We start from the raw sequence: 12,082 nt of genomic DNA on the forward strand, positions 1-12,082 counted from the left end.
ATTTTGTTTTTGTATTTTTAGAAGAGATGGGGTTTCACCGTGCTAGCCAGAATGGTCTCGATCTCCTGACCTCGTGATCTGCCTGCCTCGGCCTCCCAAAGTGCTGGGATTACAGGCGTGAGCCACCGCGCCGGGCTTAAAGTTCTTTAAGATGGTGGATTGTGCCCAAAGTTGAAGAATATTTGCAGGTATTGCTATTCCCGTGCAAAGGATGATAGGATCCCACATGAAGTGAGTGAAGGCTGTGAGACACCAAGTGCAGTCCAGTATCCTTACTGGACCAGATGATGAAACTGAGGCCGAGGGTTGGACTTACCTGCTCAAGGTCATACAGATATATTTGGTTCAATTCGCTCTATATTTTCTTTTTCTTTTAGTTTTTTAGACAGAGTCTCGCTCTGTTGTCCAGGCTGGAGTGCAGTGGCACGATCTGCGCTCAGTTCAACCTCTGCCTCCTGGGTTCAAGTGATTCTCCTGCCTCAGCCTCCTAAGAAGTTGAGATTACAGGCGCGTGCCACCATGCCTGGCTATTTTTGTATTTTTAGTAGAGATGGGGTTTCACCACGTTGGTCAGGCTGGCCTCAAACTCCTGACCTTGTGATTCACCCGCCTCGGCCTCCCAAAGTGCTGGGATTACAGGTGTGAGCCACCGCACCTGGCCTCTGCTCTGTATTTTCTCTTAGCGCCCTCCTCCAAAAATATGAAATTTCCCCTAACCTCTTTGCTTCCCATCTGTACAGTGTCAGAATGAAAATTCTAGTTTCACTTTGTGGCAGCTAAGAGCAACAAACAAGTCTCCTTTATTATTATTTTTTTTTTATTTAGATGGAGTCTTGTTCTGTTGCCCAGGTTGGAGTGCAGTGGCACCATCTCGGCTCACTGCAACCTCTGCCTCCCTGGTTCAAGTGATTCTCCTGCCTCAGCCTCCAGAGTAGCTGGGACTACAGGCCCGTGCAACCGCGCCCGTCTAATTTTTGTATTTTCAGTACAGACAGGGTTTCATCACGTTGGCCAGTCTGGTCTTGAACTCTTGACCTCTCAAGTCATCCGCCCGCTGCAGGCTCCCCAAAGTGTTGGGATTACAGGCGTGAGCCACCACGCCCGGCCGACAAGTCCCCTTTAAATACATCCTGTCTTCTCTCCGCTGGCAGGCTTTGATATGCCCACCGGGTTTCTCCATTGGCCACTTCATGTGGCTTCTCGCCCCTTCCAAGATTCCCAACCAATCACGTCTTTCCCGTCTCCCGTTGGGCTTTGAGGAATGTACCATATGGACCCTGCGGGGGGACGGAGAGGACGAAGGGCGTGGCGACAGCTTATTTCTTTTCCTTTTGCACATATCCCGTGAGATTCTGGCAAGGCCGAGCGTGCAGTTAGCAACGGGGTCCCTCAAGACGGGGGCCGCGTGCCAGTTTTCGAGGTGCGCCGAGATCTCTCGCCCCCGAGGCTGGGGTCCTGTGGTCCGGCCCGAGGGCCGCAACCCCCGCCCTTCCATGTGCCCGCCCATCCCCCGGCTGCGCCGCTGCTCCGGCTGCTGCTTACCGCGCCGGACGCCGGGGCTGCGGGACAGGGCAGCACTGCGCGACCACGGTGACGCCGGCGCTGAGGGACACCGCAGCATGAGGCAGAGGTAAGGACGGGGATTCGGGACTCCAACTGCCCCCGGGGAGCCGCATCGTGCTCGCGCCCGAGCTCGGGGTCTCGGGCCCCGGGCTGGCCCCGGCAGGCGACTCTGGAGCGGGTGGCCCCGCGAGCTGACGCGCGCCGAGCCTCCCGCCGGGGCAGCGCTGAGGCCGGGACCCGCCGCGGCGCGGGCGCCTCCTTCCGGCGGCGCTTGTAGCCCTGCGCCCGGCCGGCGGGCCGCGAGGAAGCCCCCGCCCCGCGTTCCCGTGTGGTCGCCTCCCGCCGGAGGATGCGCGGCCAGTTGCGCCGGCGGGTCCCGAGTTCCCGGGCAGCAGACGCGGGGAACCACGGGGACGCTGCCGCGTCAGGCGTGAGGCGGAGGGAGGGGGCTTAGCCCGGCGCTGGATGGGGGGATTTTTGGGGCGGGGGAGGTCTCTGTGTTTACTGGAGTCCGCAGGCTCGGGGCCGAGGCTCCGTCGGGTCCTTCCTCCGCGACCCGGCCCCCGGGGCCTCCCCGTCCCGCTGCCCCGGCCTGGCGCTGGCGTGTGCCAAGGGTGGGCTCCTGCGACCCTGGCAGGTAGGGGGCTGAGAGGACCCTGGCGCGCCTTTCGATTTGTGGGGGCGGTGGGTGCGGCCGGGCAATGGCAGCCGCCTGCGCCTCTGGTCTCAGTGACACCCCTTCCCTAGCTGCCTTCCGAGGGGACCGCACTCTTGGAGGTCTCCGGGGCACATTGGAAATTCCCAACTTAAAAACCACCTTGAGGAGCCCTACACGGAGCCGGGCTTGCCTGGCCTAGCAGAAAGCCAGCTGCAGCCAGAGCCTCCGCCTGGCATGGGGCACTGGTGAGCCGCCACCCCACGTGCTCAGTGATTAGCGGGGAAGAAGGGGTCTGGCAGGCCCCTCAGGCAAGGCCTCTGTGCCGCATCCCGTTAAGGGGCGGGGACCAGCCCCATATCTTGGCTGATTTTCCTGACTCTGAATACAGAGAAAGTATGTCCAAGAGTTCAAACCACATTTGTGTTCTTTTAATGGTGTTTAGTGCAGATGTTAACTGTGATTTATGTGAAACGGGTTGATGCAGAGGAATGAAGGTCAACTGTGGACAGGTGGACAGCTTTTGTTTGTTTGCCTTTTCCCTAAGCTTGTTTTTAGTGGGATGTGCATGGAGAGGATGACATTTGAATATCGGGCCACCAATGTGTATTTGGCCCCATCTGACACTTTGCTCCATAGACAGTCGTTGTACCCCAGGGATGAGGATGAACTAGGTTCTAAGCTGAGAAAGACATCTTCCTACAGTCGCTGCCGCCTGAGGGAAAGCTCCGCCTTCTGGTTCCCTGGCCGCGCACAGGCCAGTTCACTGTGGTTGCCTTCTCCCGTGAGCACCTCTCTGCAGCCCTCTCAGGGGATGCCGTTCATTCCGTATGTGATTGCCAGATGTACTTCTCAGGTCAGAAACCCGGCCCCAGATTGTTCGAGTCCTATAGTGAGTTCTTCTTGTGCTCCAGGCTTTAAAAGTTATAAGTCTTTTTGATAGTGTATTCAATAGCATGAGCCAATTGTATAGTTAGAGGAAAGACATGGTTTGGGTGTTCCTCCTGTAAAGGATGTTTCGGAACTTAGATCTAGTTCCTCGTCAAGGCTGTTTATTTGTGTTTACGACGCTAACATTTGAAACGTCTTAAGCTTGACTGCATATTGTGATTCTTCCCCCCCCCCCCCCGACCTGGGATGATCCTGTTCCGTGATGGTTATTCCATGGTGTTACTAGGTGTGGAAGAGAAAATGGGCTTTGGAAATAATGTGCGTGATGAACTTAGCACAGTCCTTGGCACATAGCAGATGTTCAACAAGGTCATTTTTCCTCTCTTCCTTGGGTTTGAGAGACCTGGGGATGATGAAATCGGATGCAGTTTTGGTTGCATGCCTGTTTTTAAATTAGGGAGTTGAGGTGCCCCCCATTCCTCCTCCCACTCAAACTCCCAGCTCTTCAGACATTTCCGTGGTAGATTAAAAATGAAACTCACGTCTTGGACCTAGAAGTAAAAATAAGGAAAAATTGAGCTCTTCCTCCTGGATCATGCGTTGCGCTTTAAAGGAAGGATGGCACATGCCTTGGAAGAGTGGTGCACCATTCAGTACAGAAGAGCAGAGGGTCAAAGTGGACCCTTTCCTGTGTCTGTGGAGTAGTCCTGCAGGTGAGGATTTTGGTTGTCGTTGGTTTCACATGTCCAGGTGGAACCAGATGAATCACCTAATATCTCCTGGCACTGGCATCTGAGAAGTGGCCCAGGATGGTCGAAGCCTGACCATTGGCAGAGTGCTAGCTTTGCTGGGCCGTGCCTCTGAACTGGGATCTGCTGGGAGCAGCCATTTGCCTCCTCCAGCTTGTAGCAGATTTCATGTGAACAGACCAAAGGGCCATCAAACCTAATGTTCTAGAAAAAGTAAGAGTCATCACTGACTTATTTTTGTTCCATGATATTATGGGACCTGGCATTTTAATAATAATTATGCTCTTGGCCCAGCGCAGTGGCTCACGCCTGTAATCCCAGCACTTTTGGAAGCTGAGGCGGGCGTATCACAAGGTCAGGAGTTCAAGACTAGCCTGGCCAACATAGTGAAACCCCGTTTCTACTAAAAATACAAAAATTAGCTGGCCGTGATGTTGCGTGCCTGTAACCCCAGCTACTGGGGAGGCTGAGGCAGAACTGCTTAACCAGGAATCGGGAGGTGGAAGTTGCAGTGAGCTGAGATCATGCCACTGCTCTCCAGCCTGGGCTACAGAGTGAGACTTCATCTCAAAAAAAAAAAAAAAAAAATATATATATATATATATATATAAAATTATTATTATTATGATGCTCTGGATTTACTACTTGTTGCTGTTTATTTGAGGAAGTGAAAACTTTTTCGTGACCTGTTAATCTAATTGATTCTTACTCATCTCTGAGGTCGTCAAAGTTTAGTAGGGTCTATTATTCCCATTTTATAGGCAAAGAAATGGAGGTGACATGATTTGCTTTAAGTTGCAAACGAGTTAGTCCCTGAAGTGGGATTTGAATTGGATTTTTCTTCCTTTTTTTTTTTTTTTTTTTGAGACAGAGTCTCTTGCTCTGTTGTTGCCCAGGCTGGAGTGCAGTGGCGCGATCTTGGCTCGTGCACTCCGCCTCCTGGGTTCAAGCGATTCCCCTGCCTCAGCCTCCCAAGTAGCTGGGACTACAGGCACCTGCCACCACACCCGGCTAATTTTTTGTATTTTTAGTAGAGATAGGGTTTCACCATGTTGGTCAGGCTGGTCTTGAACTCCTGACCTCAGGTGATCCGCCCGCCTCGGCCTCCCAAAGTGCTGAGATTACAGGCATGAGCCACTGCGCCCGGCCCAGGTTTTCCTTCTTAAGTTTCACTTCACTGGTACCTTTAGGGGGAGAAAAATCCACACATCTTTTTCTTTTTTCTTTTCTTTCTTTTTTTTGGAAGCGGAAGAAGTTAAAGATCCCAGATCATTGTGCTTTTCTGATGACTAGATAGTGGATGATAGTTAACATTTATTGAGTGTTTATCTGCAGGAATCTGTGTTAGGTGCTGCGTAGACATTACCTCGTTTATTCCTCACAACAACATTCAAGGTAGAACTTACTATCCCCAGTTTTGCACATGACAAGGTTTTGTGAGGTCCTAAGTCAATGGAGTGATAGTGAGTGACAAAGCCTTGAGAAGACTGGGCTCAATCCTGGACTTTCTGATTCCAGAGTGTGTGCTCCTCCTAACCCGTGTGCTAATGGGCCTTAGGGATGACTAATGGGCAAGCCTGAGAGCCCTGATGCCTGCTGCTGCCACCACCTCAGATCTGATGGGTAGTGGGGGTTGGACGGAGCTTTATGTTATGTTCTATTGCAGTACAGTTTTCACACCCTGGTCTTTTCCTTTGCTAGAAGCATTCGTCTAGCCAGGTGGAGGGTCATTACTTTAGAAAAAATAATCAGAACTGAGAAAACATCTGCATTTGCAGAGAATGAAGTATTTAATAAGACCAGATGGGCCGGCGCAGTGGCTCATGCCTGTAATCCCAACAATTTGGGAAGATGAGGTGGGCAGATTGCTTGAGGCCAGTAGTTTGAGAGCAGCCTGGGCAACATAGCTAAACCCTATCTCTACAAAAAGTACGAAAATTAGCTGGGCATGGTGGTGTGCACCTGTGATCCCAGCTATTCTGGAGGCTGAGGTGGGAGGATTGCCTGAGCTCAGGAGACCGAGGTTGTAGTGAGCCGAGATCACACCACTGCACTCCAGCACTCCAACCTGGTGACAAAACAAGACTGTCTCAAAAACAGACAAACAAACAAAAAACTAGATGGGAGATTAGGGACAGAGAGAATCAGAGAATCAAAGAGAATCAAAGTGGTTTGTGGACAGAGGAAATTAGTGATACTCACACCCAGAGACCATCTTTAGTGTCCAGGCCATTTTGCTTAAGCTGCTGGTGAAATTGTGAAACTGGAGGCACTTGTGCTAAAATCTGTGCAGTAAATAAGGTTCTCGGGTTCTACTTTAGGTGGCAGAGTTGGAAATCTGATTCCTTTTTGGTCTTTAGCTTCTAATGTACTTTAATGCAGTACATTGTGGGCATGGTGGGAATGTGGTTCAGAAATTTACCTAAACTCTGTGGACTTCCCCTTCTCTCCAGCCACGCACTCTGTCATCTTTGGTCCCACTCTTCAGATTTCAACTCTGATTCCATGGAGTTGGGGGGTGATGGGTGGTGTCAGACACTCAAGTGCTTGGGTTGCTCCGGTGGGGAGAACAGCATTCTGCCCCCATGGGCCTCAGTAGTACATGACTTGCTGTTTTCTTGGGGGTGGGCTTTAGTCATCTCTAGCTATAAAGGCACCGCTATCAAGAAACTGGGAGGAATGACCAGGAAACTGTCACCCCAAACCCTGCAGTTGGTTGCATTTTTTTTTTTTTAATTGAGATAGCATTTCACTCTGGCGCCTATGCTGGAGTGCAGTGGTGCGATCATGGTTCACTGCAACCTTGACTGCCTGAGTAGCTGAGACTACAGGCGTGCACCACCAAGCCTGGCTAATTTAAAAAATTTTTTGTACGTGCACCACCAAGCCTGGCTAATTTAAAAAATTTTTTGTAGAGATACGGTTTTGTGACATTGCCCAGGCTGGTCTCGAGCTGCTGGGCTCAAACCGTTTGCCTGCCTCCGCCTCTCAAAGTGCTGGGATTACAAGCGTGAGCTACCACGCCTGGCCCCGATGACTTTCTCATTGACGAGTTCAGCAGAGGAGAGATGATTGCCACAGTTTTAAAAAAGAAAGATGCCAGGTATGGTGGCTCACACCTGTAATCGCAGCACTTTTAGAGGCCGAGGCGGGCAGATCACCTGAGGTCAGGAGTTCCAGACCAACCTGGCCAACATGGTGAAACCCTGTCTCTACAAAAAAAAAAATACAAAAATTACCCGGCTGTGGATGTTGCACACCTGTAGTGCCAGCTACTCAGGAGGATGAAGTAGGTGGGTCATTTGAGCCTGGGAGGCCAAGGCTGCAGTGAACGGAGATTTACCACTGCATTCCAGCCTTGGTGCCAGAGCAAGACCCTGCTGTCTCAAAAAAAAAATTAAAATAAAAGGCTGAGTGCAATGGCTCACGTCTGTAATCCCAGCACTTTGAGAGGCTAAGGTAGGAGTATTGCTTGAGGCCAGGAGTTTGAGACCAGCCTGTGCAACACAGTGAGACCCTATCTCTACAAAAATTTAAAAAATTAGCCTGGTGTGGTGGTGTACACCTATAGTCCCAGCTGCTCAGAAGACTGAGGTGGGAGGATCACTTGAGGACAGGAGTTCGAAGCTGCAGTGAGCTATAACCACACCACTGCATTCTAGCCTGGGTGACAGTGAGACCCTGTCTCTTGAAAGAAAGAAGAAAGGGAAGACAGAAATCAGATTAAAGAAGAGAGAAGAAGTGAGACTGTTGGCTTGTACCTTGATGAAAGGTGGAAGTGGAAGGGCAAGAGCTTCTGCTAAGCAGTGAGTACCTTGGCAAGGACAACAGTATCTTTTTCGTGTTCTGTTAGGCCGTGCCTCTCTAGCGCCCAGCTGAGTGCACGTGTGTTATGTGTGAGGGAATCTAGCAGAGGAGTCTTCCTGCATTAGGCACATCTGCAGGTGTCTGTTGAATTGTTTATCTGCTGAAGGATTCAGTCTGGTTAACTCTGGCAGGAGATTCGGTCTGGTTAACTCTGGCAGGAGAGGGACAGACAGCACAGCCATGTGGTTAACTAGTAGCTTTAATGGACTTTTCCTATGTAAAGGTGAAATGAAACCTTAGTGGGTTCCATCTTCTCCTCTCTCCTGCCCATGCTTCTTCTTTTTTTTTTTTTTTTTTTTTTTTGGAGACAGGGTCTTTCTCTGTGGCCCCGGCTGGAGTGGCATGATCTTGGCTCACTGCAGCCTTAACCTCCCGGGCCCAGGCCATCCCCCAACCTCAGCCTCCTGAGTAGCTGGGACAGCAGGCCCACACCACCACACCTGACTAATTTTAAAATTTTGTGTAGAGACAAGCTCTCTCTGTGTTGCCCAGTTTGGTTTTGAACTCCTGGGCTCAAGTGATCCTCCTGCCTTAACCTCTTAAAGTGCTGGGATTATGGGCATGAACCACTGCGCCCAGCCCCCTGTCTCTTTTCGGTTGCCAGTTGAAGTCTGGAGGTGGCATGGGTCCCGGGAGGCCGGTGCCAGTGTTGGAAGCTTGGGAAGAGAGGAGGAGCAGCTTGGTCGGGGGGAAGATGCAGAGTGCTCACTCCTGGCACCTGCAGCCCCTGGGGGAATGGCAGCTACCCTTTAGCATGGACTGTCCCCAGCCCACAGAAAGTCAGCTTACAAAGGTTCTAGCATATTCCTCCCTCCTCCACCAACAAAGCCCCTTGTTGTGGCTGGGAATTGTTGGGCTGTGAGGGGACAGGGACGGGGTGGGAGAGCAGCACCTGGCACTTGATGAGCACCGCAGCGATGGCAGCAGCAGAGATGCTTAGAGACCATCAGCCGTGCCACGCTCTGTCCTGAGTGCCCACGTGTCTTAATGCGCTCAGTCCTCACCACAGTGGACAGGCTGGGTGCTGTTATGATCTCTACTTTTCACACTAGGAAGTGGGGCACAGAAAGCTAAAACAAGTGGTGGCGTCAGGATTTAGATGAAGACATTGGGTTTTGGACTCGTGCTCTCGCAGACCAGTTGAGGGCAACTGACTTGGGCGTCTTCCACAGGGTTATCTCCGTCCTGGGGGTCACCCCTTGCTGTCTTCAGACCCCTCCTCCATATTTCCCTCTCTTCACTCTGGAGTTATCTCTGAAATGCCAGGAGAGGTGCATTGAGGTGAATTGGCGTATTCCTTGAAATATTCCTGGCCTGTTTCTCAGGGGGTGGAGTCAGGAGGTAATTCTGAAGCACTGGGAGGAGAGCGTGGGTGCAGTGGGGCTTCCCAGGGGGGCACTTAGGACACTGTGTGTTCAGGGACCTGGGGCTGTGCCTTGGGATCCAGAGAGTGCTGAGGGCAGCCTTGCTTCTGGAAAAGGTGAGGAAGCCCTTCCCTTCCTTCTGATTCCCAAGTTGTGGAACCCAAGCAGATCTATTATTGCCCCAGCTAAAGTCCTTTATGTATGGTTCTTTTAAGAGAATGAGCTGGGCCGGAGGTGGAGGAAGGCAAGGGGAGGGAGAGCATTAGGACAAATACTTAATGCATGTGGGGCTTCAAATTTAGATGACAGGTTGATAAGTGCAGCAAACCACCGTGGCACGTGTATACCTGTGTAACAAACCTGCACGTTCGGCCGGGCGCGGTGGCTCAAGCCTGTAATCCCAGCACTTTGGGAGGCCGAGACGGGCGGATCACGAGGTCAGGAGATCGAGACCATCCTGGCTAACACAATGAAACCCCGTCTCCACTAAAAATACAAAAAAATTAGCTGGGCGTGGTGGCGGCGCCTGTAGTCCCAGCTACTCGGGAGGCTGAGGCAGGAGAATGGCGGGAACCCGGGAGGCGGAGCTTGCAGTGAGCCGAGATCGCGCCACTGCACTCCAGCCTGGGCGACAGAGCGAGACTCCGCCTCAAAAAAAAAAAAAAAAAAAAACCAAACCTGGTAGCAAAAAAACAAACCAGCATGGTAGCAAGCCCCCCATTCCTCCATCTTCTTGAAGTATTTCTTTGTCATGTGCTGTATTTGGAAGCTGATGTATTGTGGGAAAAGGCCTAACAGGACTTCTTACTACTGGATATGATGAGTGAGATACCGTTTTGCTTGAGTCTTAACTTTTATTTTCTAAGACCTTTGGTTCCATTTGATCAGTGCACGTTCTGCACATGTATCCCGGAACTTAAAGTAAAATTAAAAAAAAAAAATTAAAAAAAGAGAAGGAGCCACCTGGGAATCCTCATCACTGTGTGTAATTGGCACGTGAACTTATGGAACAGAACCTTTTACCCAGTTTGGCCATGACTAGTCAGAGTCATCCATTTTCCTGAGAAAAAGGAAAAAGGAAATATTTTAACTAGTGACATGGGCTTGGGTCAGTTTCTTTCCAAAACAGATAGGCTTTCTCAAAACCACCCTTGCAGGGGTAGGAAAAACAAACTTTCTGCTTTTGGTATTCTAAGCACCTTTAGACAGTGGGGTGTGTGGACAATTATATAAGAGAGTCGTAACAGTGACCACTTCACCTTCCCGTGGCCAGACTGCGCACACTTCATTTCTGGTCTTCAGGTAGGGTCCTTTCACCCCGTTTTATGCAGGGAAACTGTTCCAGTGAGGTAAAGGGCCATAAACCCAATAATGTGCATAGCTAATAACTCCAAATTCCGTGAGATAAATGTTGAGGGAGCAAAAGGAGGAGGAATGGGGCAGAAAAAGACAATATGAGGCAGGGAAAAAATTCACATGTGGCAGCTTGAATCGGCCCTCAGGGTGTAGGAGCACCGTAGGAGCACCGTGCTAGGCCCTAGCGGAGGGTGGGAACACAAACAAGCCCCTGGGCCTCAACCACCCCCAGGGAGCCAGGGAGCAGAGGGGATTCCTACTTTAGCGATCCTTTACACACTGACTTTTTTCAGCACATTGATTGAGCACCTGTTGTATGTAAGTGCCACGTGGTAAGACAGCCTGTGTCTGCAAGAGGTTGATATTTCTAAGAGGTTAGATGCATTGTCAGCCATGCAAGTGCAGTAACCTGGATTTAACTGGCCAGGAAGCCCTGGACATAGAGTGCTAAGCAAATTTATGCTAACTAGTAAAATATTCTTGATTTGGTTTTGTTTATTTCTTGCACATAAGATTGAGAATTTCTAGAATTTACCTACCCCCTGTGGCTGCTGTTTGTGGAGTGTTTGTGTTTTGCAAACAGGATCACTTTGCAACTCCTTCCTGAGGACCAGCCCTGCACTTGGCTCAGGAAAGGCTGGGACCATTTCCCTTGCCTGCAGGCTGCCCTCGGGCCCGTCACCACTTTGGACCTGGTGCTCTCAATGTGCTTGTCCTTGCCCAGCTACTCATCGAGAGGTGTAGGTGCCCCAAGTGGACCGGGCAGCCCTTCCTAGAGGAGCGTTTTTTTTTTTTTGCGGGCTGTGCCCTTTCCTGGGTGCTGTAGCAGCGGTGGATGGGAGCAGTCCTGGGCATGGAGGCGCCTCATCCATGCTTTGGGCATTAGATTGTCCATGCTGCTTCTAAGGCTCCTTTCTAACCCGAGGACCACGGTGCTGTGTCTACCACGGCCTCGGAGCTGGTTGGAGCCTTGTGATAATGTCATCAGCCAGCATGGTAGCAAGCCCCCCATTCCTCCATCTTCCTGAAGTATTTCTTTGTCATGTGCTGTATTTGGAAGCTGATGTATTGTGGGAAAAGGCCTAACAGGACTTCTTACTACTGGATATGATGAGTGAGATACCGTTTTGCTTGAGTCTTAACTTTTATTTTCTAAGACCTTTGGTTCCATTTGATCAGTTCCATTCAAACAGAAATTACGTATATCTTCTAGAAATGAGTTAAACACCTAATCTCTGCTTCCTGCTATATTAATATAGCTGACTGGCTAACATGAAGGACACTTTACATGCTGCTAATGACAGGTTCCCTCTGTGCATGACCACCAGCCCGGGGGAAGGGTTCATGGCTTAAAGGTATCTCTTACCCTTCAGGCAAAGTTAATGTATGGAAACGTGGATTTATCTTCAAAATAAACCAGTGTGTATCTGTACTTCTTGGCTTGAAATTAAATTCTTCACAGTAAAGGAATTTTGCAACAGAGTTCCTTCTGTAGGAATTTAAAAATTTACCTTGCTACAGACAATATTTTAGGCAGTCTGATATCCCACCATTGGTGGGAATGACTGCCTGTCACTTTCACCTGCCTGCCCCTCTTTTTCCCCCGACAGCACTTACACACATGCAGGCTCAGAGGC

At 50.5% G+C, this 12,082-nt stretch overlaps 2 protein-coding genes across 12 annotated transcripts in view; one reads left to right on the forward strand and one right to left on the reverse strand.

The window, feature by feature from the left end:
- DGCR6 (DiGeorge syndrome critical region gene 6) overlaps positions 1-12,082 on the reverse strand; it is a 341,424-nt gene that overhangs the window by 274,580 nt on the left and 54,762 nt on the right. The gene's annotated exons all lie outside the window — the stretch shown is intronic.
- MICAL3 (microtubule associated monooxygenase, calponin and LIM domain containing 3) overlaps positions 1-12,082 on the forward strand; it is a 232,758-nt gene that overhangs the window by 20,958 nt on the left and 199,718 nt on the right. For 6 of the 11 annotated variants that reach the window (XM_050746012.1, XM_050746011.1, XM_050746015.1 and 3 more), the window contains exon 1: positions 1,515-1,630. The exons of 1 other annotated variant lie outside the window; for it this stretch is intronic. The gene's annotated coding sequence lies outside the window, so the exon portion shown is untranslated. Of the gene's footprint in view, positions 1-1,514; positions 1,631-12,082 lie in introns of those variants that run through there. 4 more of the 11 variants (XM_050746018.1, XM_050746019.1, XM_050746020.1 and 1 more) reach the window with 2 other exon arrangements.

Source organism: Macaca thibetana, chromosome 10 (assembly GCF_024542745.1).
Source record: "Macaca thibetana thibetana isolate TM-01 chromosome 10, ASM2454274v1, whole genome shotgun sequence".
Classification (NCBI taxonomy): domain Eukaryota; kingdom Metazoa; phylum Chordata; class Mammalia; order Primates; family Cercopithecidae; genus Macaca; species Macaca thibetana.